The 26,151-nt window shown below is 41.7% G+C and overlaps 1 protein-coding gene and 1 pseudogene across 4 annotated transcripts in view; both read left to right on the top strand.

The window, feature by feature from the left end:
• Nucleotides 1–86: 86 nt before the first annotated feature.
• On the top strand, nucleotides 87–17,675 carry LOC120739340 (annotated as a pseudogene).
• Nucleotides 17,676–19,436: 1,761 nt separating this feature from the next.
• The window catches only part of cacna1ia (calcium voltage-gated channel subunit alpha1 Ia), a 194,008-nt gene continuing 187,293 nt past the window's right edge, over nucleotides 19,437–26,151 (top strand). For all 4 annotated transcript variants that reach the window (XM_040052996.1, XM_040052979.1, XM_040052987.1 and 1 more), the window contains exon 1: nucleotides 19,437–20,659. The gene's annotated coding sequence lies outside the window, so the exon portion shown is untranslated. The remainder of the gene's footprint in view (nucleotides 20,660–26,151) is intronic.

Genomic DNA, 26,151 nt, shown 5'->3' with positions numbered 1-26,151 from the left:
TTGTGTAGGAAAAATAGCAGCTAGATATATTAGCTGGTGGTGAGTACTCATAGTCAGTTTTATTTTTACTGTGACTGTAATGCATCATGAGTTATGTCAATAATATCAAACATGATAATTATGTATGCGTGTGTTACTGTATAGGCCAGGGATCTTGTAAAGAATGGTGTCACTAAGCTGCTGGAGACCAATGAGCTTGTAGACTAAATGAAGGTGGACCTTTCTGCTCTGGAGCCAGTCCTCAAACAAAAATCTACTGATGTCGATGCCCTCATGGAGAAATTGGCTGTAGGTCAAGACAAGGCTGATGAGGTCTGTCTGTGTTTTATCACAAAACTTTCAAAAACGTGTCTGATGTTGCCTATATTTCAATTATAAATCATGGTAACTCTTTGTCATTACTTCATGAGCATAACTAAAATAATTCTCCTTGTCACAGGTACATAAAGTAGCAGAAGAAGATGAGGCACTGGCCCGAGTTAAGGCTGAAGAAACCCAGGCCATTGCAGATGATGCACAGAGGGACTTAGATCAGGCTCTGCCAGCTTTAGAGAGTGCCAACCAGGCCCTCAGATCTCTTAACAGGGCTGACATCTCTGAGATCAAGGTGTTCACTAAACCCCCAGCCCTGTGATGACTGTCATGGAGTCTGTCTGCATCTTGCTTGATTGCAAGTGAGTGTGCACTATTTTCTTAAAAAATAATAGATAAATAAATAGCTTCTTAACATGATACACTTTTATTAGGTATCCACCCTGCACTGGTGATGGTTTCTAAAAGTGCAACTCTTTATAATCACAATAATGTAATAACTTTATCACTCCTTCACTTCACCGGGACAATTTTTTCAATCTTATGTATTTTGCGTTTAACATTAAACAGAGATGACTTGCAGATTTCACCATTCACTAATCTACTGCATTGTTGATCTGAATTAAATCTTCACAATATCCTCTTTGGGATTTTGAAACTTGCTGTTCTGCCCAAAGAATTTTCATTACTTTGAAAAGATCAACTAATGTCACGGTCTAATGTATCGAGCAACCGTGACATTTCTTTAGTCCTTATTTGTTAACAGTGTCTCACTAACGTTCTTCTCTCCTAACAGACCAGACTGGCTAAGTGCCAAGCAATTACTGGGCGATCCCAACTTTCTCAGGCGTCTGACAGAATATGACAAGGACAATATCAAACCTAGGATCCTGCTGAAACTACAAAAATACATCAATGACCCTAATTTCATGCCTGAAAAGGTCAGTTTGGATATTTTGGCAGATTAAAAAATGTCAAAGTACAAACACAGCCAGTGAAAATAACATCTTCTTACTGTATCATTATGACTAAACATGTGGTTTTTCAGATAGTATAACCTATCAGAAATTCTGAAATGTTTCAGTATGTTTTTGCTTGGCCTAGTTTCTTATTGTGTCGCTCTTATTAGGTGGAAAAGGCATCAAGGGCGTGCAAGTCCATGTGCATGTGGGTCAGAGCTATGGATCTTTACTCGAGTCTTCAAAGTATGGAAGAAATATAGTATCATCAGAATTCAAGTATTTTTAGACATTGAATTTATGACACTGAATTTTTATCCTCCAAATTTCCCTGCAAAAATATTCACCTGCAAAAATTCACCTGAAAAAAATTAATCTGCAAAAATTCACCTGAAAAAAAATTCACCTGAAAAAAATTCATCTGCAAAAATTCACCTGAAAAAATTCACCTGCAAAAATTCGCCTGAAAAAAATTCACCTGCAAAAATTCGCCTGAAAAAAATTCACCTGAAAAAAATTCATCTGCAAAAATTCGCCTGAAAAAAATTCACCTGCAAAAATTCGCCTGAAAAAAATTCGCCTGAAAAAAATTCATCTGCAAAAATTCGCCTGAAAAAAAATTCACCTGCAAAAATTCACCTGCAAAAATTCAACTGCAAAAGTGATGAACTTTAATGACCCAAGCCAGAGCAATCAGCATCAGATCGAGTCGAGTGGCTCTCAGCCAATTAAATTACGCTGTTTGATCACATGACACCGTTAGCCAGCAGTGTGTCTCCTAAAAGAGAGCTGTTTAAAGGTGAGTGATTAAGTTTTTCTCCTAAATAGAGATCATTACAGAATGCCTAGTCCTACTTAAAATCCCATTTATTTTTATCATCTACTCGAACTAAGGAAAACGTTTGACTAACTCAAAGACAATTTCCACGCCTCCCCTGCCTGACTGCAGAGGCAGTTTTGAATTTAGGAGCAGCAAGATGGAAGCGGCAAACCCTGGCGATTCTCTGGTAAGTATATTGTTATTTATCTTCAAGTTTGTCTTTTGAAACGTTAATGTTATTTAAATCCGTTGCTCACGTATAAAGTACACAGACGGGGTCTTTGCTCAACTCGTCTGAGGCGTGTCTCACTAAGCGCTACATGCTAGCATCCTGCTAACCGAGCTACCCTTTACATGCTGTGCTTTAGAAAATAGGATACTCGTTAAAAAAATACTCCGCAGATATTGATAGATAGACGAACACTGCAAATATAATGTTGTAAACGAGAACGGCCTTTGGTGAAGGGGTAAAATACACCACGAATAAAGCCATAGAGTGAATTGGCTGCCATGGTTGCAGAACGGCCGGATTTAATGACAAGAATGGGGAAGAGTGAGGTGAAGTGAACCGAACCAAAGCCACAAAACACGGTCAGACAAGGCGGCAAAAGGGCAGTGATCTGTCCGTCAGTAATGAAGTTGGTGTGTGCTTTGGTGAACAAAAACTCCAGACCGGTAGCAGGAAGATGGGAGACTCGTGTTTCACTGGAATAGTGGTGAATTAAAACATCCTTTGTTGGGGACATTTTGGTGTAAATGCATCCATACAGGCAAGACAGAGTCAGACTAGACAGTGAAGAAAACAAGGCAAACATTAGAAATATAAAAACGGAAATATAGGATTAATATTACATACAATTTGGGAAAATGTAAGGAACACAATGTAAATGATATTGTAAAGTCATTAAAACAGCATACTCTGATTAAAAGAACAGATAATTGGGTAGGATAATAATGTTAAACTCAAACTCAAACAGAGGTGACCCAGTAATGCTGCACTAATGAATTAGACTAACTATTCACTTTAGCTAAAGTTATTAAGTTAGCTAAAGAGTTGGGATGCTGTGTAAGACATAAATAAAGCTAAAATACAAAGGTTTGGACACTGTTTTGCATGTTTCCCTACTGTAGGGGTCTCTGCAAGCATACAGAGGGGGTACTCTGAGAGGGTACAAGATGACAACTTTGGAATTCTACTTAGAAACAGTCGATCATATTTGTTTGTCAAGCTGATTCAGGGCAAACTACGCTAAAATTTAGCGTTTTTAGCAGCAGCTACAATAAGCATAAAAGTTTACCTTACGGCTATCGTTTGTTAACATGACGCTTGTTTCTTATACATGTAATACATTTATTACCAACCTGAGAGTTTATCCGCTGGTCATTCGACAGGACGAATGACTTCTGAAGTCTTAATTCAGCTCAAGACGCCTGTAGATTCCCGTCGGTAACACTTTCGGTCCGCTAGTAAAAACGTAGTTCTATTAATCTGCGCTTGAACCGGAACCGGATGTAAGTTCCAAAAAACTGGATTTTGGAACTGAAATTGAATTGTAGAACTGAAACTGAATGGTGAGAAGTGAAACTGAAATTATTCGAGAGCTGAATTTTTAAAGGATAAAATGCAGTTTCAAAGCAAATCAATTCATTTTCAAAATATAAATTCAATTTCAATTTAGTGATGATCATTTTCAAACCATAAATTCAATTTCAAATTAGACTAATTCAAATTCAGTTTTCAAAAGCATTTATTCAAGTTACAATTCAGATTCAATCAGAGCCATTCAAATTCAAATTGAACTTATTCAAATTCAGTTTGATGGCACAGATTTCTGCCCATACACCGGGGGTGTTCAGATGGAGATGCGCCAGCCGGACTGCGTGAGTGACTCCCAGGTAGCCGCGCCGTGGGTCCTCTTCTCCGAGGAGCCGGGGTAAAGCACAGCTCTCCGCGGTGAGTTTGCACCACAGCGTCGGGTTGCCCGCCGCGGCTCCGGGGGCGTAGTGGTGGAGATGGCGCAGACCACAGCGACACAGCGGGATGGGCGAGGGCTAGCGGCCAGAGGAGGAAAGTCCACAGGATCCAGGACATTGAATTTATTCTCCAGTACTACCGCGCCGGAGGGGTGAGGTATTGCTTTAATGATTCCCTGTATGATATTACCCTACCATTTCCCTCTTCAATCTGTGCTTAATCAATTGTGCAGGAAGAGCTGGATGTGACCATGGCAACCCTAAAAGAGAAGCAGAAGAAGCTTCAGGAGGTGGAGAAACCAGATCAAGGTCCTGCAGGAGCAGTTTGATAGCAGCATGAATGAGAAAGAAGATTTGGGTGAGAGTTGTGCCAAAAAGTACAACGTAAAATAGACTCTGAAATAAGTTCTACCATCTGTCTTTTATTAAATGTGTGAGTACCTTGCTGTCTTTGTTCTTGCTAAAATTCTTTCTCTTTCTTTTTCATCAAAGTTAATACGATGGCTCTGACACAGGCCCGTCTGATCAGGCAGGGAAGCTAACGTCCGCTCTTGGTGACAAACAAGTATGCTGGGAAGAAAGTGGTAGCCCTGTTTGAGCAAGAGATCATCAATGTTTGTGGGGAAATATCTTCATTGCAGCTGCTGTGTGGCATATTATGGTGCATTTACTTCCCACTATAGACAGCTGGTAGGTACAGGTTTATTCTGTGCTTTTTAAGGTTTTACAGGCTGCTCTAACAAAGAATTAGCAGCTTGTGCCTTTAGTATGAGTTTAGTCTAATTTTTGAAAATCAGTAGAAAATAGGACAAACAAACAAAAGCTGGGCCCAATTTTCTTATTACTGCTATTGTGCTCAGTCACACGCAATCCCCACTATCGTAATGGCCTTAAACCTTGTTTGTTTTTATTATAAGACAGGAAATAACAGGTAATAATAAGGGATGAAATCAAATACAACCTGAGTTGTTGTGCTTGTGTGCGCTCTGTTCCCCTCTCACCAGCTAATTGACCAGTGGATAACGCAGTGCCAGAACCTGAACATCCCAATCAGTTCCACATTTAGCCTGATTAACATTCTTGGTGATCAATATGTCATCCGCCAGTGGAATGCAGAAGGTTTGCCTCGTGACACTGTTTCTACAGAGAATGGCATCCTGGTGACTGAGGGCCACCGGTGGCCTCTTATGATCGACCCACAGGATCAGGTGAACTAGAAACAAGTTTTCAGCAGCATCCATGTAGTGCCGATAATTCCAACACTGATTACTTTATGAATGAAATGGGTTATTTTTTTTAACACTTTAACTTCTCAATTATCTGTATAATCCCAAGTGATTAATATTCATTTCACACATTTATTACACGAGAACCTTATTTTTAAAACTAATTTTGATTTTGAAAATAGTGGTATACAGCTGCATAGCAAGGATAAATAAGTTTAAATTCGTTCTTACAAATTTTTTAAAGAAGTCATCTTCATCACATTAGGGATTAAGGATTATTTCTTTCATTCTCAGGCTAACCAATGGATCCGCTCCAAGGAGGCTAAACATGGTCTAAAGGTGATGAAGCTAACGGACTCTGGCTTCCTTCGTACCCTGGAGAATGCCATAAGCATGGGCCTCCCTGTACTGCTAAAGGAGGTAGGATTGCACCACTCATGTGACAGTAAAACAGACTTAATCATAAAAAAGACAATTTGTGGTCAAATGTTGTATTGTAATTGTGTATTTTTTAAGGTGGGCTAACACTGGGCGACATTAAATAAGTTGAAGACCTTTACTGGACAGATTGTTATTAAATAGTGTTTTTAATTTTGCGTTGCCCCTGGACACGTTATAAAAGAGTTAATCCCCATCCTCAGCTGCCTCCCTCTTCCCGCTCCACCACACCCACCCACACACGCAGGGCTTGGGGTGCAGGTATGTCACCAGGGTGCAGGGGAGGCACTCCCCCTCTGTCCCCTTCTGGCCGCCTGTGCCTCAATTTTATTCTGCAACCTAGACAGCCACATTACTCACACTCTCACATAACACTATACATATAGGGCCTGGGGGTGGGCACGTTTTACAGCATCCAGAGGATGGTCTGTGTACTCCAACCCCCCTCTGGCGCTGATGTCCTACCCTCAATTTTAAATGCATTTAGACACTAAGGGTTTTCGGGAGGAGCCGTGCTGCTCTCTGAGAGGAAGCTAGTACCATGCTCTCCTGTGTTTTAAATGCACTGTAGAACAGCACACAGCAACACTACATATGAGCGGGCGTAGGGAGGTTTGAGGTCTTCGCTCACCTCGGTTCTGTTAGCCGTCGGGGCTGGGAGGAGGTGCTGGCCGTCAGACTGGGGTCTGGGATGCGGGGCCTCCCTGCTACTGCAGATAAGGAGGTGGTCCGCTTGCCTCCACCCCAGAGAGAAGGGTTACATCTCCTGGGTCTAGGTGCGGCTTGCCCCTCTGAGGGCGGGGGTACCTGGACCTGGGATATAGAGTATGTTTGGGGAGTGCGACTGTCTGTGCAGTGTCTATTTGTGTCTGTCTACACGTTGGGTGAGTGCCGAGTATGTGGGGTGTATATGGGGTGGGAATGCACGTCTGTGTCTGCGTGCGCCTGTTCGTCTGTGTCTATATGTCAGGTTGGGTCTTAGACTCAACCTCTCTGGGTACATCTCAGGCCCTCTAAAGTACGGAGGCCTATCTCCCCTCACCACACTCCCTGCCGGTGGCTGATGCCCTCAGACGTTGGTGTGTTGGTGGTCCTTGGTGTCTGGGGCTGGGCGCTCATGTATATATTGGAATACAAGCATGCTGATCCACACAGGTGTGCACACAGGTGTACACACGGGTGTTCACAGACGCAGACTACACCTTTCTTGGCTGCTGCCTCAAAGCACATTGTGCGCTGTCTATCTTGCGTGCTGCACAATATCGTTTATTATTTAGTATCTACTGATATCTACTGCTAGCTAGTTTATTGTGATGGTGCTGTTTTTATTATGTTGCTCTTTGTTGTTTGCTTTCTCTTCTGTTTTTTTCTCCATACAGGTGATCCAGGTGTTTTGTTTGTTTGTTTCTTTCTTCCCCCCTTCTCATCGTCTCTTCTCCCCTGGTTTTCTTTCTCTCCCTCTCTTTCTTTCATTCTTCTCCCTGTCCTATCCCCCAGTCATGTCTGTCCCGTTTGTAGCAACCGAAAATAAAATAAATTCATAATTATAAAAAGGTCAATCAAATGGACCAATGGCAAGGCCATGATGATCCACTTGGCATCTTGGCCTTCAGACAACAATTCTGATGGTAAAGATCCAAACGGGACACAAAAAAAAAGAAAGAAAAGCATGTGTGAGGTGAAGGGCTCTGTTTGGGTATTTTGTGGGTGATAGTTAAAGGAGACCCTGAATCCAGCACTGGAGCCCGTCTTGTTGAAGCAGACGTTTGTGGCTGGCGGGCAAACAATGATCCGACTGGGAGAACTCAGATATTGACTATGACAAAATTTTAGGTTCGATATGACCAAAGAGGACCAACCCACATTACCTGCTAGAGGTAAGGACAGCAGCACAAACCTACTCAAACCTACTTATACTGTATGTACAAAAGCAGATACTGTAAAGAGATGCAGTCGTATGTCAACTACCAAAACCCTATAGCTGAACACCAGTCTAGCAGAATGGGCTCACACTAAATGCAGTCATGTACTCTCATTAGTTCAAGCCAAAGTGCATACATACATCACAGACATTATAAAAGAGAGACATGGCCTCCAAAGAATCCTGAATTAAAACCACAAGACGATCTTTCAGACCAGCAAAGTAGTTCAATTCAATTTTATTTATATAGCGCCAAATCACAACAAAAGTCGCCTCGAGGCGCTTCATAGATACAGAGAAAAACCCAACAATCACATGACGCCCTATGAGCAGCACTTTGGGACAGTGGGAAGGAAAAACTCCCTTTAACAGGAAGAAACCTCCAGCAGAACCAGGCTCAGGGAGGGGCGGGGCCATCTGCTGTGATTGGTTGGGGTGAGAGAAGGAAGACAGGATAAAGACATGCTGTGGAAGAGAGACAGAGGTTAATAACAGATATGATTCAATGCAGAGAGGTCTGTTAACACATAGTGAGTGAGAAAGGTGACTGGAAAGGAAAAACTCAATGCATCATGGGAATCCCCGGCAGCCTACGTCTATTGCAGCATAACTAAGGGAGGATTCAGGGTCACCTGGTCCAGCCCTAACTATATGCTTTAGCAAAAAGGAAAGTTTGAAGCCTAATCTTGAAAGTAGAGATAGTGTCTGTCTCCTGAATCCAAACTGGAAGCTGGTTCCACAGAAGAGGGGCCTGAAAACTGAAGGCTCTGCCTCCCATTCTACTTTTAAATACTCTAGGAACAACAAGTAGGCCTGCAGAGCCTACTTGTTGAGAGGAACTACCAGACCCCCATCATCAACGAGTGCCCAGTGGAGAGAGTGGACAGCTTCAAATACCTCGGAGTTCACATCACGCAGGACCTGTCATGGTCCTGTCACATCAACACCGTGGTGAAAAGGCCCGACAGCGTCTCTACCACCTCAGACGCTTGAGAGACTTCCAACTGCCCTCCAAGGTGCTCAGGAACTTTTACTCGTGCACCATAGAGAGCATCCTGGCGGGAAACATCTTAACCTGGTTCGGGAACAGCACCATGCAGGACAGACGAGCTCTACAGAGGGTTGTGCGGTCAGCTGAGCGCACCATCCGTTCCGAGCTCCCTGACCTGCACTCAATCTACAGCAGGCGGTGCTGGACCAAGGCCAGGAAGATCGTGAAGGACCTCAGCCATCCCAACAACAGACTGTTCTCTCTGTTGAGGTCAGGAAAGCGATTCCGCTCCTGAAGACCAACACAGAGAGACTGAGGAGGAGCTTCTTCCCGCAGGCGATACGGTCTCTCAATCACACCACCACACAATACTGACCCACACATATGGTTCTTACACACACACTGGACTTTCTGGACTTTGTTTTTGCACAACACTGGTCACTATCTTCATCCGGTTAATACTTGTACAGCTGCTGTTAGTGTATATATTATTTATATTTAGATTTCTTCATACATTTCTTATATAGTTCTATATTGTGTATTGTGTATTTGTTGTACAGTTATTTTATTTTCAACTTTAATTTATATATTTTATCTTATTCTTCCCAGTTAAATTTACCCTTCATTCTAATTTGTGTTGTACAGTTATTTCATTTTTAACCTTAATTTATATTTTATTCCTTCCTAGTTAAATTTACCCTTTTTAATTTTTCTTTTTAATTTTTCATATTTATTTCCTATCTTATTCATAGCCTTTCCTTTTTTTGTTTTCTTTGGGTCACGAGCAGTTGTCCAAGCATTTCACTGCATATCGTACTGTGTATGACTGTGTACGTGACAAATAAATTTGAATTTGAATTTGAATTTGAATTGAGAGCGAGAGCGAAGTGCTCTAATAGGGTGATATGGTACTACAAGGTCATTAAGATAAGATGGGGCCTGATTATTTAAGACCTTGTATGTGAGGAGCAGGATTTTGAATTCTGGATTTAACAGGAAGCCAAAACAGGAGAAATCTGCTCTCTCTTTCTAGTCCCTGTCAGGACTCTTGCTGCAGCATTTTGGATCAGCTGAAGGCTTTTCAGGGAGTTTTTAGGACATCCTGATAATAAGAATTACAGTAGTCCAGCCTGGAAGTAATATGCATGAACTAGTTTTTTCAGCGTCACTCTGAGACAGGATTTTCTAACTTTAGAGATGTTGCACAAATGGAAGAAAGCAGTCTTACATATTTGTTTAATATGTGCATTGAAGGACATGTCCTGGTCAAAAATGACTCCAAGGTTCCTCACAGTGTTACTGGAGGCCGAGGTAATGCCATCCAGAGTAAGAATCTGCTTAGATACCATATTTCTAAGATTTTCAGGGCCGAGTACAATAACCTCAGTTTGATCTGAATTAAGAAGCAGAAAGTTAGCGGCCATCCAGGTCTTTAAGTCTTTAAGACATTCCTGCAGTTTAACTCATTGGTGTGTGTTATCTGGCTTCATGGACAGATAGAGCTGGGTGTCATCTGCATAGCAGTGTAAATGTATGCTATGTCTTCTAATGATGCTGCCTAAGGGAAGCATGTATAATGTAAACAGAATTGGTCCTAGCACTGAACCCTGTGGAACTCCATAATTAACCTCAGTGTGTGAAGAGGACTCTCCATTTACATGCACAAACTGGAGTCTATTAGATAGATATGATACAAACCACTGCAGTGCAGTACCTGTAATACCTACAGCATGTTCTAATCGCTCTAATAGGATATTATGGTCGACAGTATCGAACGCTGCACTGAGGTCTAGCAGGACAAGCACAGAGATGAGTCCACTGTCAGAGGCCATAAGAAGATCATTTGTAACCTTCACTAAAGCTGTTTCTGTGCTGTGATGAGCTCTGAAACCTGACTGAAACTCTTCAAATAAATCATTCCTCTGCAGATGATCTGTTAGCTGTTTGACAACTACTCTTTCAAGGATGTTTGATATGAAAGGAAGGTCGGAGATTGGCCTATAATTAGCTAAGACTGCTGGGTCTAGAGATGCTTTTTGAGTAAAGGTTTAACTACAGCCAGCTTGAAGGCCTGTGGTACATAGCCGATCATTAGAGATAGGTTGATCATATTTAAGATCGAAGAATTAATTAATGGCAGGACTTCTTTGTCAAGGTTTCATTGTGATTTAATGAGTTTCTGTTTCCACCTTTTAAGGTTTGCATCAAAGTTACAATTATCAACTTCACTGTCACTAAATCTGGCTTAGAAGACCAACTTCTCAGGTAAATACATGCACACACATGAAAAAAGCTATTGCATTTCAACTATGTAACAAGTAGAGATGAATCTATTCGATATGATGTATCGGTATCGGTCCGATACTGACCTAAATTACTGGATCGGATATCGGAAGAAATAAAAAATGGAATCCGATCCAAAGTATCACAAAATCACCTCACAAAACGCGCTACTTGGCGTAACCCAGCTCGGCGCATCGGAGTAGTATGTGTCACGTGACAGAGCGGCTGTTGTCTGCGAGACCTGTCGGCGGTCTGGTGGAGCATGTGGAGCCTCGCTACATGCTTCCAAACCGCAGCATGTTATCTCGGCAAAAACTATCCCAGAGAAGTAAAGCAAGTGTGTAAGTTCATCCCTGAATGTTTGCATAGTATTTCCATGTTAAGCTTAACAACTGATACATGGAGCCACAGCTGGACTGGCCATCGGAGTTCCATACTGAGGTGAAAAGGAAGCGATTTGTCCTGTACTTAAGCTAGAATGGAAAAAAAGACACAAAGCTGGAGTTATTCTGTCCTTGCTGCAAAGCTGATTCTTCTTCTCTCATTCCCCCCTGTTGCTACTTCAAACATGAAACTGATCATTGATCAGCTGGTCGGCTTTTCTGTCACAAATCCTGCCTTTCTTGTTTGTTTATCGCCCACTTTGCGCTAGAGAGAGGAGACCAGCGGATAAACAACAGCAGCACGTTTAAGCTTAATTAGCTGTTGTTAGAATTTATTTATATTACTTTCTAGTATCAGCTGATGTTTGCTGGAGCCACAGCTGTAAAGCTGCTGGTCATGATGTCGGTTTGGATATGTGGTGAGAGGGAAACTTGTAGATGAAACCAGGAGATGTCCTTACTGAATCATCAGAGCTGAACAGGTGATGGAGAAACAGGTTTACCTTTTAGGTGACATGAATGAGTTGAAGGGAAGTTATGAACTTATGCATTTGTTTTACAGGTGCATTAAATTAAAGTTGATTACGTCGATTAAGCATCAAGGTGGAGGGTGGGGGGTGGTTCTGGCAGATTTTTGTTAGGAGTTGGCAACCCTATTAGTTAGGTTGTTTAATATTTCTGCTAAGGACTCTTTAAAATACCAGAATAGGGAGGATGGAGCAGGTTTAAGTTTATGATTGATCAGTGTTGCTGAACTATAAAATATTTTGGGTGCAGTGTATTTTTTGCATACAAGTTAACAGAATAGCTTTAGTGTCTTGTTTTTTAAAACTTGAGTATGAACTTATACAAAATGCAGCAAGATATTTATTTAAAAAACAGTTTTGTTGATTAAAAAACCGCAATTTCAGATTCATATCGATCGGCAGATATCCAAATTTATGATATCGGAATCGGTATCGGACATAAAAAAGTGGTATCGTGCCATCTCTAGTAACAAGCATTTACAAAGCCATCTACATTTTAAAAAATGGATAGAAATATGGCACATAATTTTATGTATCCTAATTGTATGTATCCTTGTCCCCCTTTCTGATAATGACCTCTGGAATCTCTTGATTCAATCTTTTTTCAATCTGTTTTAAGTGATGTGGTGCGTCTTGAGAGTCCGCATCTTGAGGAACAGAGGAACGAGCTGATTGTGCGCATCAACGCTGACCGCAGCCAGCTGAAAGATATTGAAGACCGCATTCTTAAGCTTCTCTTTACCTCTAAGGGGAATATACTTGACAACGAGGAGCTAGTTCAGACTCTCCAGGAGTCAAAGGTAGGGATTAGGCTATATGGAGTTGTGGTTGTTGAATTTAATATTACCTGCAATGATCCTTTCCTGTTTTTCTGATGTTCATCCTGTTTATTTCCATGATTTTTTGCATCCTCTTGTCTCCAGGTGACTTCAGAGACCATAAAGCACCGTCTGGAAGAGGCAGAAGCAACTGAGCTGATGATAAACTCTGCGAGGGAGCGCTACAGGCCTGTGGCCACTCGAGGATCTGTTTTGTACTTTGTCATTGCCAGTCTGTCGGAGATCGATCGTATGTACCAGTTCTCACTCAAGTACTTTAAACAGGTGAGGGGAAAAAAAGAGCTGGGCTTTACTCTCAAATTTACAAAGCTACTTGTGCAGGAGTGTTTAATGAAAATGTGTAAGTACCCATTTAAAGTAATTAATTTCTTTTTTCTCTCTTTTTTTTTATTTCTTCCTTCATCTTCAGCTCTTTAATTCAGACCTCATTCGACTCCGCCATGACAATGAGTACCTGTTCACGGGTGTGAAACACTCAGCTGCAGTGGGTTGGAGGTACAGCAACCGTATGAGGTCTACAAGTATTGAGGCACAAGGGACAGTGAACTGTCTGCCCTGTGGTCCCAAGTCAGTACATCCTGCTGTGGATGCCATAAACGGAATGACCTGATATACATGTGCTCTCATATTTCGTTTGTCAGGGAAATCGTGGAGAAGATGGACCTGGCGGGGAAAATCTCCCCTGTGCAGGCCAAACGTAAATGGGAGAACCTGAAGAGGAAATACAAAGTATGTACAGTGGTAGTGACAGATGTAACTCCACACAGAACACTGAAAAGTCACCTATGTAAACCTGCACTGTTGCTGTTGTGCCAACTGCCACCTGTGATGTATCCTCCCCTCAGGAGTGCAAGTATCCAGCGACGGGCGAGGATGCAAGTGGGAAGCCCACTGCCGCAACATGGCCCTGGTTTGATGCCATGGATGAGGTGCTAGGACAGAGGCCCTCCACCAGGCCACCCGTCCTAATCTCCTCCATCCAGGAGGACGCACCAGGGCCCAGTGCAGCAGTGGGCAACCCACTCCCACACCAGGAGGGACAGGAGGATGAGGACCCGCCTGAGGCACGGGTGGCAAAAAGGAGGAGGGACGGGGAGGATGAGCTCATTGCCCTAATAAAGGAGGACATGGCCCAGCAACGGCAAATGGAGGAACGGAATCCATACGTTAAATATTATAGTTATAAAAGATTAATTTGGGAATTAGAGCTATGTCACAGCTTACAAAATGTGAGACAGTCCCGCAAACTGCAGGAGAATTCATAGTTCAGTTGCAGTTTACTCGTTACTCACATCTCAGACAAAACCTATCTTCAAACCTGTTCTTGATTTAGATCTGAACTGCACGCCTGCAAACTATATTTCGCTATTACATAGAAAATGGTCTGTTCACTGTAAAAATACATGTAAACACTCAACCAAGGTACAAAAAAAATCCTTTCAAGAGGTTCCCACTGCAGGTGTCTCCAGGAATATAATGGCATCATAGCACACAAAAACACAGACAGGCTCACAAGGTGAAATTGACACCAGCCACACAGTAACAGCAGCTATACTTGGTCCATTGGATTGCTGTTTGTGTTGCTTTCACACAGGATGCTGCAAACTCTTTGCTGCCTGCTGGGTTCAGCTCACTGTTCGAGGCAGAGCAAAATAGGCAGAGTTTTCAAAACTCCCAACAAGGTGTTAGGCTGTTTTCTGTACCTCTTTTCCTCACTCCCTCAATATCTCCAATACAGCTGTAGAGCTGCGGGAGGAAAACATAACAACTCTAAACTGTGTTTGACACATTGCCTAGATACAACTCAGTGATTGTAAAAGCAATCACCTAACGTGCTTACTTGGATGGAAACCTGTTTCAGAGAAATGTTTTTCCTCCTGTGGTCTCGATACAAACTCAGATGCATGCTATATAATTCAGGTAATTCAGACACATGATGTTAAGTTTTTCCAGCCTTCTTCCCGCTGAATGGTTCCTTTCTATGGGCCAGATGGGCAGTTGTCACAGGTTGCAGTAGCCAAACTTCAAGACCGTGTGTGTGCAAGAACTCCCAAGCTGACCACTGTGCTTAGCTGAAGTTCATAGTGCCGTGCAGTCATTTTTGCACAATACTCAGTATTTTGCACAGTCCCATTGCACTGTCTTGTGTCTGTATCATCCTGTTCTGTCAAGTGTTGCACTGTCTTGTCTTGGTACTTTTTTATAATTTTTGCACATTGCACTTTACGTAGTCCTGTGTTTGAGGAATACAAATGGAAAACACTCACCAGCCTGCCCCAGATGCTGCCACATAAACTAATCCTGATTCTCTATCCTTTCCCATCATCCCCAAAGTATTGCGCTATCTTTGCTTACACTGTGATACATTATGTAGAAGGCATGTTATACTGTATATCCAGTGCCAAATAATAGATTTTTGGTAACCGAGAAGACAGTTTTGTAATCAATTAATATGTGGAAGGGTGAATTTGTACCCAAACTCTGATCACTTCCTAATTAGGGCCAAGTAGCTTTGTGAAATCATACGATAGCATGCAAAAACAAAAGTACACAATGAGTAAAAAGAAAGTTCAAAATCAAGTCAAAAACAAATACTTGGTTCAAAAGGCAAGAATCAAACTCCCGTGTCATGATGGAAAGCCAGAAGGGCTGTCTTTAACCCACCGCTCCTGCATCCTTTTGTCCTTATGGAATTCCTCCATCCAGCCTTTCCATTCAGCAAAGCAGACTAACCAAGATCGAATAAGGTGATGAATGCCTGCTGGGCCTAGGTAGAGGAGACTGTTTACTGGTGATATGAACAGCCACCGAATGGGCTAATAAGATTCAAAAGAGGCAGTCACAGCTGGAAATATATGAATTTTTTTGTGAGGTCAATCACAGTTTTCTATTATAAAAGCAAAAGTAGCAATAAGTTCATGGAAAAGTCATTCAAAGCACTGAACATGTGTGTGGATGCATCGGTTTGTTCACTAAAAACCAAAATATGCTATCTTGATATAATAGTGTAATTAACTATTACAATTTACTCAAAGCACAATGTGTTCTTGAATGTTTGGCTGCTGTTATTCCTTAAGCGCTTAATAAGATTATAAAGCCACATTCATACTAAACCAATTCTGATGGGAATCAATTACATTTCCGAAATTAAAAACATTGCTCTGTTTTTAAACAAATTTTATAATATTTGTTTGAAAGGAAATCAATGCCAAAGCATAGAACTGACACCACACAGCTAAATAAACTATCTAGTCCACTGGGCAAAACATCACAGTTGGGGTTTAATGGAAGTAGAGCTGATGTGTAAATTGCTTTTGTTGTGGCTGCGTGTATATTTGACAACCCAGACCTGGTAAACGTGAATACTTCTTCCTTTTTCTCGACTTATCTCACCTCTAGGCTCCTCTCATCTCTTGTATTCCTTCTCTAATCCTCCAATCATCTTTAATCTTTACTCTTCAGCCCCATGAGCCCGAGATTCCTTAATTCTTTATTTTTCCTGTCAGCAAACCCACTTTGTTCTCCCGTTCTCCTTAGCCTCGGTTCCTCCCTGACAGTCGCTTTTCTCCAGTGGCACCGCAAGAAGGAGTAACATGACTCGACCACGAGGACACCTCAGTGTGGCCTAGACATGATTGATGTGAAGACACACACACACACGAGGGTGCTTATCTGTTCAAAGGTGAACACATGTCCAGTGAACTGGCACTCTGAATATTTTATAAGAACACAGGGGAAACAGTTCAAGTTTCAGCTTTGTGGGCATATGTGTGTATAAAACAAGAACCTGTCAGAGAGGCATACAAAACTGAAAGACACACAACAAGTGCTCTAAATGAGACATTTAAGACATTACAGAAGATGAGAATGAGAGCTGGGACAATTCTTTTATGTCACATAGGATTACACAAAGTAATGCAGTCTCTCTTTCTGGCTTCATATGACACTCATATGGTGTTTTAGTGTTTTAGTGTGGCTACCTGGATGGTCACAGTTGTTTCTAATAGTATCTAGATAGAGGGTGTCTACTATGTGCCTGTGGCACTAATCACTTTCCCCAGATTCCTCCAAGCTCCAGGCACCTTCAGGACTCCCCCTTATCTCTGCCCAGTGAGGGTGAGAAGTCACACTTTTACACTTAAACACAAATGCTAACACACACACACATGCACGCCTGCACACACACGCGCACCTTGGGGTGTAGCCTATCTCTTCCCAGCAGCCCTGGAGGCTGTGTACGACTGGCATATCTATGGAAACCAGCCACTATCAGTGCAGTCATCCAAAGCGACATCCCAGATTTCAGCAAAATTTCACATGATCCTTCAGGCATTTTTGGTTGGAATAACATTGATTCTGAAAACAAAGTCAAGCAGATCATTTTATGTTAATACTGAGAAATCTACTGTTTTGTGGCTTTCCACTTGTAATCACCGTTGGGCCGAAGAAACTTTTTTAAGGGAAACTTTCTCATTAAGCCTAATTACCAGGTTTGCTTAATGGCCAGGAAACAGCTGTTTCTCGCTGATTTTTAAACCACTCCATTCTTTGACATGTGATAAATACCAAAAACAAACCCAGAAAGGTTTGACAACATCTCCCAGTAAATGTCAGTAGTGAAATAGCTTCATCCCGACTCCAACGTGTTTATTGAAATCAGTCTTCTGCTCAGTCGGGAGGCACATTTTGGTATGAATCAGCAAGCTCTGTGAAGGCAGTGTTACTCAGCACTGCTTTCAATATTACAATCATGCGAGGCTGATAGTTTGAGTGCAAATCCTGCACTACAACAGTGCTGAATAAATTAAAAATTAAAAAAATACACCAGAGGAATCATGATGTCACTGCTTGATTGCGCTGCTTTGCGCTGATGTCATGCAGTGTGACATGAAGAGACCAGATGTGATCAGATGTGGTGTGACACTGGCGACATGATGTGTTCTGATGTGATGCAATGTGAGTCCTGTTGTTTTCAGATATTCCCACCCTCTTCAGTAACTGATACTAAGTATCAAAGTAGCTTGTCTAAAAATAAATAAATACATAATTTTTTAAAAAAAAAGAGAAAGAAAAGGGAAAAAAAGACCCAGTAGTAGCAACACCACTGTTGATAAATCTTCTTTTACTACTTTTCAAAGTAGGAGGAGGCTTGGAGATTGCATTTTATCATTAAAAGCACACATTATACCCAATATCGTGCTCTTCGTTCTACCTACAGTACTAATCGCCCACCCCAAGAATTGTATTTCCTCGTAAGTGCCACCTCAGACAATGCACACAGTCAGCAAATATCCCCACTAAGTTCCCCTGTGCTCCCTAAACCTCAATTATTCACAACTTATGAATAACGCACTTTACCTCAAGCTGCCAAGTGGGGGTATTTTTGCCCATGGTGTCTTGAATTAGTAATAAACTCACAATGGCAAAACATGCAATTTTCATGCTTCTGGCTTTTTTTTTTCCTTCATGAGGTATTAAAGTGCTATAATAAATATTTTGTGGTCAATACATGTAGAGAGGATCTGAAACTAACGCATGTGGTTCAGCTAGCTGTCCGTGTGACTGACCTGGCACATGAAGGGATGTAGTCATGTTTAATTGATCTGAATTCTCTGCAACCTTATTCTTCATACTGCACAGGTCAGCATTATTATTAATGACTAACAAACAGTAAAATGCATTTTTACCCTTTAGACCACATACATTATGCTCAGATTTAGTAAACCCTCCATTATTATTGCTCTGCTGCCTGCTCAAAGGAAAAAGCGCCCTTCGCACCGACTGCTGTATTGATGGATAATGTAAAGTAGAAGCAAAGTTTCGACCGCTGCTGTGAATTTTTAATGAAAACCACTCTATTTTGGACAAAGCTGTAATAACTGGAGAGTTGTCGACTTAAATATGATTAGATAGAGAGGTTAAAGGAGGTAAAAGCCAAGAAATAAACCAAGTGCAAGGAAGTATCTTCAGAGCTCATGAGAAGGTTGACCGAGTGCTCCGACCCCTCAGTGGAGGAGGTCAAACAGAGTCAAAAGGAGAGGAATGGCCTATATTAATGTGAGTCCTTCCAAGTGAAAAGTTTTCAGCACATTGGACAGCCCTGGCTTGTTAGCTTTCCATGGTGCTGAAAGAATATAAATGAAGGCACTAGAGAATAACAGCTACTAAACAGAGTGTCTGTGGGCATGTGTGTGAATGAGCGTGTGAGCGCGTGTCTCTAGTCATGCCCTTCCCTAACTTCAAAAATGATATTTTCTTCCCAGCTGATTTTTCATCTGCATTAAGCACACTCCAGGCGACTTCTCGTCTCTCTTCTCTTTCATCTCTTCTGGGACCAAAAGTTAACTCTACTCTCTGCCTGTGCACGGAGCTAACACAACATACAGCATGCCTCATCAAATGCCCAGTCGCAACCCGCTTGCCCACGCGATCCACGGTGCACCCCGTTATCTGTCCCCTCGTGGTATCTCCAAAGTTGCTCACGGGTGAGTCTTTCGCGTTCACGCTGCGATGGTGCGTTTGCTTGTCCGATCTCATGAAGACACGAAACGCTCAACCTGATAATCGCGTCGGACTGGCGTGTGCGCTCGTGTGCGCGCTGCTACTTACTGCTACATTACTCCGGTGTGTCAGCTCACGGAGATGGTGTGAACTGGTTATGAGGTACGCCATACCCCCCCCCCCCCCCCCCCCCCCCCCCCCCACACACACACACACACACACACGCACATCATAGCGTGTCTGGTTAATTACATGTGGTTAGTCTCAGTCGATTGAGCGGGTTGTGGACAAGCCGTAACAATAACAAGCACTTTCCATGTGAGGACTTAAAAAAGGGAGTGTGTACCTTATAGATCATGCCCTACGTCTCTCTCTCTCTCTGTCTGTCTCTCCCTCTCTCTCCGATGTCTCTCTCTCTCCTGCGCTCTCTCTCTCTCTCTTGCTGAGAACTCACCCACGAGAAAGGTTTTGACGCGCCAGAGACGAATTAATCTGCCCGTGGAGCGTGGGATTCTTTGAAAAAGCTTTACTTTTTCCTTCTCTGAGCATATTGCCGTCCAAACTAGGTAAGATTTTAAGACGTTTGTCTGTCCGGGGCGATCCTTGGGTGAACCTTTGTGAGATATTTTGGCTGCACGGAAATCCGGGATTGACAGATGCGCCCCTCCATCGCCTATTCCACCGGGAGGGAGGTCTGGACGCACGTTGAAGTGAAGACGATGCTGTAATAGAAATGTTTGTGGTCTACCCTGCAGGGAGTTAACTGTTGCAGTTGGTTCTTAGGGGGAGAAACACAAAAAGAAAAAAAAGGCACGCCTTTTGGATACGAGGTCCTAAAATAACAAGTTGCTCCCTGAAATTTGCGGAATCGTCTGTGAAGATGTGCGTTTTTTCTTCGTGATAATATTTTGTGGGAACTATGAAAAGGGAGAGGATGTGCACGCTATTAACCAACACTGGGTCTGACGTTTTCTCTCTTCGGCTTCGCAGGATTTTTTTCCAGTGTGCTCAGTCAACGTGACCATGTTAAAAAAAGTGTTCCCAAATTCCTTTGCGCATACAGCTTAAACTGGAAAACGAAACATTGATCATGCTGGACGTTCACGTGCTGGAAACGATCTTTTAGTTGCCTCGAAATAAAAGTTGGCTGATGTGGGAGAGCAACGTTTAAATTCTTACTTGATTTTGTTCTCGGCTTTCTGGAAATGTGAGCCCGGCGGTGACCGGCGCGCACCACATAGAGTCGCCAAGGCTTCGACGCGCAAACCATTTTTTTTCCCGTCGGGGAACCGGGCTTTGCATCGCAGCACCGCAGCGACGTTCTCGCCTTTTCTCGCCGAAATGCCTCCGTATGCTGCGATTCCATAAATGGCAGGTGGATACTGATTCTCCATGGTGTTCACCGGCCAGGTGGATGAAAGAAGACGAAACCTCTGCTGTTTTGTTCAGTAAACCCTGGACACACCTTTTTTAATGTCAGTCAAGGTAAGTTTGGCCTGTTTCCACTTCAGGTGTTTCTCGCATGTTGCTGTGGGCACAGTCACGAGCTGTGATGTTACACGTTGTTAAAACAAGGTGAAGCCAAGCGCTCAGATGAGGCAAAGATGTTGAATCTTCTTTAGACCTGTAGCCCCAGAAATCCGACAAGTGATGTGCTATTTTATATAAATATATCCTTTTTTTAAATTTTTTTGTAATTATTTGGGATTTCTGCAGTGTGAAATATTTATAGAAACAACGTGACTCGAAATAAGACCCTCTCCTCTTCTCTAAAAAGAGGGGAAAATAATGAATTGGGAATGACTAGGTGTAGATAATCATCACTGCAACTAGATTTTCTGCTTTCTTTTCATTTGCATTTAAACAAAAGTACATTGTGCTTACACTTTTACTGTATATAAAAGTCAAAATGGAATTTTCTCTACTCTTAGGATCCTTCTTGACAAAATTGTGGACTCGTGATTTTGATTTTTTTACCCTGCATGGTATAAAGTTGCTTAGGGCCTTGTGTATTATGTCTCCAGGCATAATGGACAGACTCTAATGAAAACCAATCTGATCACAGACGCTGCAGCCTGACTGGGATGATTGGCCTTTTGAACCTATCTCACCTTCTTTTTGTTTGGTGGAAATTATTTTGCCATAAACCTTTGCAGTGTGTTTAAACAGTGGTCAGTCTTCCACTCTCCACCATGTAATGTAAAAGTCTACGATGCAAAAACAAATACATGAATACATACATAGACGCGGCCTTCTACTGCTCCCTTTTAAAGAGGACTAGGCATGTTGTGTAGTGTAGTGGTCCATGCTGCTACTGGCAGATTTTGCTGCTAATGCTCAGATTGCTCTTGAGGCCTTACAGCAATGAAATGCCATGAAGCTGCCAAACACGAGGCAATGTGCAATTTTTTTTACATGAACTTAGATTTGAGGAACAGACCACCAGCAAATCTTGTTCATTCATATCTTGACTGTACTTCCACTCACCTTCTATTGATGTTAGCGTTTACAGTGGTGTCTAACCTCAGGCTGTTTCAGAGGAGCCTGGCTGTGTCTTGTGTCTGAGATGGATGGAAATCTTCAGTGCTGTAAAGAAACAAACAAAACGTACAGTCAAAGCACAAACTTGCTCACGATTTCAACATGGCAAGTTTTAATTAGAGCCTAACAGTTAAAGTGATTTTGGCTTGTGTCAATAAAAATTTTAAGGAAGCAAAAATCAAGCTTTGAAATACTAGCTGTATACTGTATATTAGATATTTTTAATATATCGTGCAGTGTTCCTCCTGTTTCTTGCATAAAAAGCAGATACCAGTCCTGCTGCGGTTGATGCCCTTCTACAGTCCTGTCCTGCTGTCCTCATATGTGCTGTTATCTGCTCTACGCTGTGCTTGGAGAGACAGCAAACCTTCTTGTTAGTGGCCCATATGGATGTGCCACTCTGGAGGAGCTAGACTACCTGTGCAAGCTGCAAGTAGTGACAAGGACACTAGCAAAAAGGAAAACTGGGGGAAAAAATCGTTATGATTTATAAGGAGAGAGCACGGGTCTATGGCCACACCCTTTAATGCCATCCCCTGCTTTGAGGGTTGTTTTGTTGTTGCCTTTATAGTGCGCCTGTCTTAACTTTCACTTGAACCAAAGCAGGTGAACTGGATTCACAATGGTTTATGCTGCCTAACTGGATAGAATGATAAATCTGAAGTTTATCTGTGTTTGTGTTATGCTGTGATGATCAAGTGTTCGCTAAATTATTTGTTGTTGTTGTGCAGTTCTATTTATCTTATAGTTATATTGAAAAAATGACAATTCTGGGGTCCTTGTTTATTATCATTCTCTTGATGTAGTTTTCTACTAACACAATTTCTAAATTACTCCATCTGCACATTTCTCTTCATTATGTTCTGGGAATAGTATAATGGTTAATATCAAACAAAAATACAATATGGATAGAGTAGTGTGCACACAGTCTTGAGTGCCACTCATTTCTATATAGAGCTTTAGAGCAGCGATACTTTCTTGTAGTTTATAAAGCAACCTTGATCGATAATTCTCAAAGCTTTCTGAAGGGCTTTCAAGATACTTTTACCTGACCATTTTCAGGGGGATGTTTCTTTTTCTTTTGCTTATTAAGCCACTTAACAGTAACCTATGGATCATTCAATCATAAAAAAGGCACCTAAGTCAAGGGATGAACCCATGTGTACACAGCCTGTTGTAAAAGTACATTATTTGTCAATATTTCTTTAGTTAAATATAAAAGGAAAATCCCAACAATAACACAGTTTGACAGGTGTGAAATAGTGTAATTGCACCAACATGATGATTCCCAAAAGATTATTAGCCAAAAAAGTGGAATGGTGGCAACAGGTGCCATGGAATGATGAATCAAAATGTAAAATTTCTAATTCAAATTGTCATCAATATGTACAGAAGAACTCAGGAGAGAACTACAACAGCGAGCATCTGTTAAACACGGTGGAGGCGCTATCATGACTTGGTGCTGTGGTGTTGGAGATCTTGTCAGAATTGATTGAATGATGTACACAGAAAAAAAACACATTAGATTTTAAACCACCATGCAATAATATATGCCAAGTATCCAATTGGCAGCAGCTTCATTTATCTGCATGACAATGATCCCGAACAATTTGCCAGTACAGTAAAATGATACCTGGATAGAAAAACACACAGTGGAACACTATGTAAGTTATGGATTAGGCTCTCCAGAGCCCAGATCTCAACATTTTTCAAGCAGTGTATGATCATCTTGACAGAAAACAGAACAAAAGGCAGCCAACACCCAAAGAAGACGACTTAAAGAATTGGAGAGAAAGCTTCCCAAAGAGACTTCAGGCTCTGTTGAAGAACAAAGCTGGTCATACTAAATTGTGAGTTTTCAAGCTCATTTGAAATATTCAAACTTTGTTTTTGCCTTACATATGGTGTTCCATATATGTTTTAAGACTTTTGCACAGTACTCCAATATCAGTTAATAATATCATTTCAGTAATATATTTGTTGGGGTTCAGTTTTAATCTCCTATGACTGATCAAATCTCATAGAAATCCACATTTCCTAGTGTTGGTGAACTAATTACCTGCCATATGTCATATTCCTGGAAGTACCACTTTACACACACTGAGCTACATATGATGATGTAGCTCAACTGGCATGACTGTGAGGAAGTCTGTTCGCTGGTTCACCTCTGTAAATCTTTCTTGCCTGATGTTGTAGGGTGTGGACATTTAGCAGTCAAAGACAGTAACTACTTCTTTGCATGTCTATTTTTTTAGATGTCCATAAACATGTGCATGCACACACTGACAGACACACATAGACACATATATACACACACTCGCGCAAATGGACGTCAGGCCTGGCCTGCATGAGAGCCAACATTGTGGTTCACCATAGGAGGGAGAGAGGGTGCATTTATCGTTCTTTTGTAGCAGCAGCTCACAATAGCCTGAAAGTAACAGGGGGTAGCTCAAATTGAGAGAATAGGTGTGTGTATAGAAAATGAGGCGGAATGATGAGCAAAAAAAAAAATGCATGTACATCTGAAAGAGTGACGTGAACGGAAAAAAAGTAAATGAAAGACTAAAAAAGTGAAAGAATAAAGGACTTTAAGAAAAGGGAGAGATGGAACAGGAGGTGTAAAGATCAAGGGAAATATCAAGAGATGCAGGAACGCGAAGGAGAGATTGAGAGGATGAAAATGACAAAGGGTTAGAGGGAATATGGAGTGAAAGACAGCGAGCTAGATACAAGTGTGTCTGCAGTGAGTGCTGGTATTATTAGGTTAGGTGAAACGATCGGTTTATGCTCGACAACTGTGCGGTGAGGGCAGCCACATACTGTGCCCTGAGAGCCTCCCGTGAAGGCCAGAACAAGTGAGAGGAAGAGTGGGGGAGGGAGGGGGAGATGGCGGGTGAGCAGCGAAGAGGGTTGGTAGCTGTGAGTGTCGATATTCAATGATTGAGAACAAAGAAGATATGCAATGGATGGAGGGATGAACACCTGCAGAGAGGATAAGACACAGACAAGACACACGACAAAAAAACACAAAAAAAAAAAATGACAGAAGAGAAGTTCTGAGATTTTCTGGACAAACCATTTAAAGGTCTTTTATCATTTAAAAAGTTCTTTATTTGGCTCATTTCTTTTCTGAGAATTTAGCTGAATCTGAGCTTGAAAAAAAAGTGCCAGTATTACTTTAAAATAATATTTAGAGACCTTTAAGCAGTTTACTTGAGTAATGAGTATTATAAATCAGATGGGCTTGACTTCAGGCCCACCTATCTCTTTCTCTGTGTGTGTCTCTCTCTTCCTGGAAATGTGAGTCACCGTGAATGCCACCGGCAGGCAAGGCTGTTGACTCATGCACGCTCACCCACAGGCTCTGCTATTGTGTCATACCGAACGAGATTGTAACCAGAGGCGCGTGTTTGTGTATTTGCAGCCAGATTTCATGCAAAGAACCGTAAACACGAGAGATCAAAGATGAAGACCGGTCAACAAAATAGCGAAAACACTTTGCAAAGAGGGAGTTTTTCTTTCACTGTTGGCACTAAATCACAATTTGTCATGTCCTTATCTGCCCATAAATGGCAATTTATAACGATAAATTGAGTAAAACAATGGGTGTCGGGGTTTTCAAATGAATAATGAGGCATCATTTCTTAAGTCGTTTAAAACTATGACACTATTTAATGAGGCATGGGGCACAGTTTTGAAATTATGATACTGTATACAGTGTATGCCTCAAAATACATTTGCAAAGAGCAGCAGTTACAGACAAGGATCCAAATGCAAACACTGGAAGTAATCAAAATGGAAAATGCAAAAAAAAAAAAGACTCGTTGGCTGTAAAATGGTAAAGCTGGACAATAAATGATAACAGAATGCAGATTTGTGGTTTGCTAATGCTGAGCGTGCTGATCAAGAGCCAAAAGATGCTATTAGCACACGGTGCTAATAGGTAAAGGTTTGCAAAGGTATTAGCTACCTTGCAGTAGAAATTCGATCCATCTTTTTTATATTTTCAATATCAGAAGAATGTAACCTATATGAAATCTTACCTGACATCATCCAAACCTCAGAAAGTATCAGAAAATATTATTGTAGGATCTTTACCTTACAATATAAACTGCCTTGAGCTGACTGCTGTTGTGATTTGATGGTGTATGAATAAAATGTAACTGAACTGAATTGAGCATAGCGCAAACATGAACTTCACTAGGCATTTATGTGAAGGCTCATCACTGCCAATGAGAGCTAGGTCTCCAGTCGTGGGTAAGCTCGTTTCAGTTGAAGAGTGCACAGCATGAAAGCATGAAGGTTGCATTTCTGCCACTCTGAGACTTTCAACGGGTTCTTTTGTAATTTTCTGAGGTGTCTGACAGAAAACATTCAGACGAAATCTACTGTGATGTTTTTCAGTGTGGTTTTGTAGCCATACCAACACAGTCTTC

The sequence above is a fragment of the Simochromis diagramma genome, unplaced genomic scaffold (genome assembly GCF_900408965.1).
Source record: "Simochromis diagramma unplaced genomic scaffold, fSimDia1.1 OVJJ01000321.1, whole genome shotgun sequence".
NCBI classification, from domain to species: domain Eukaryota; kingdom Metazoa; phylum Chordata; class Actinopteri; order Cichliformes; family Cichlidae; genus Simochromis; species Simochromis diagramma.
Note: the sequence above shows the minus strand (reverse complement) of the source record. Positions and strands in the feature narration are given on the sequence as shown.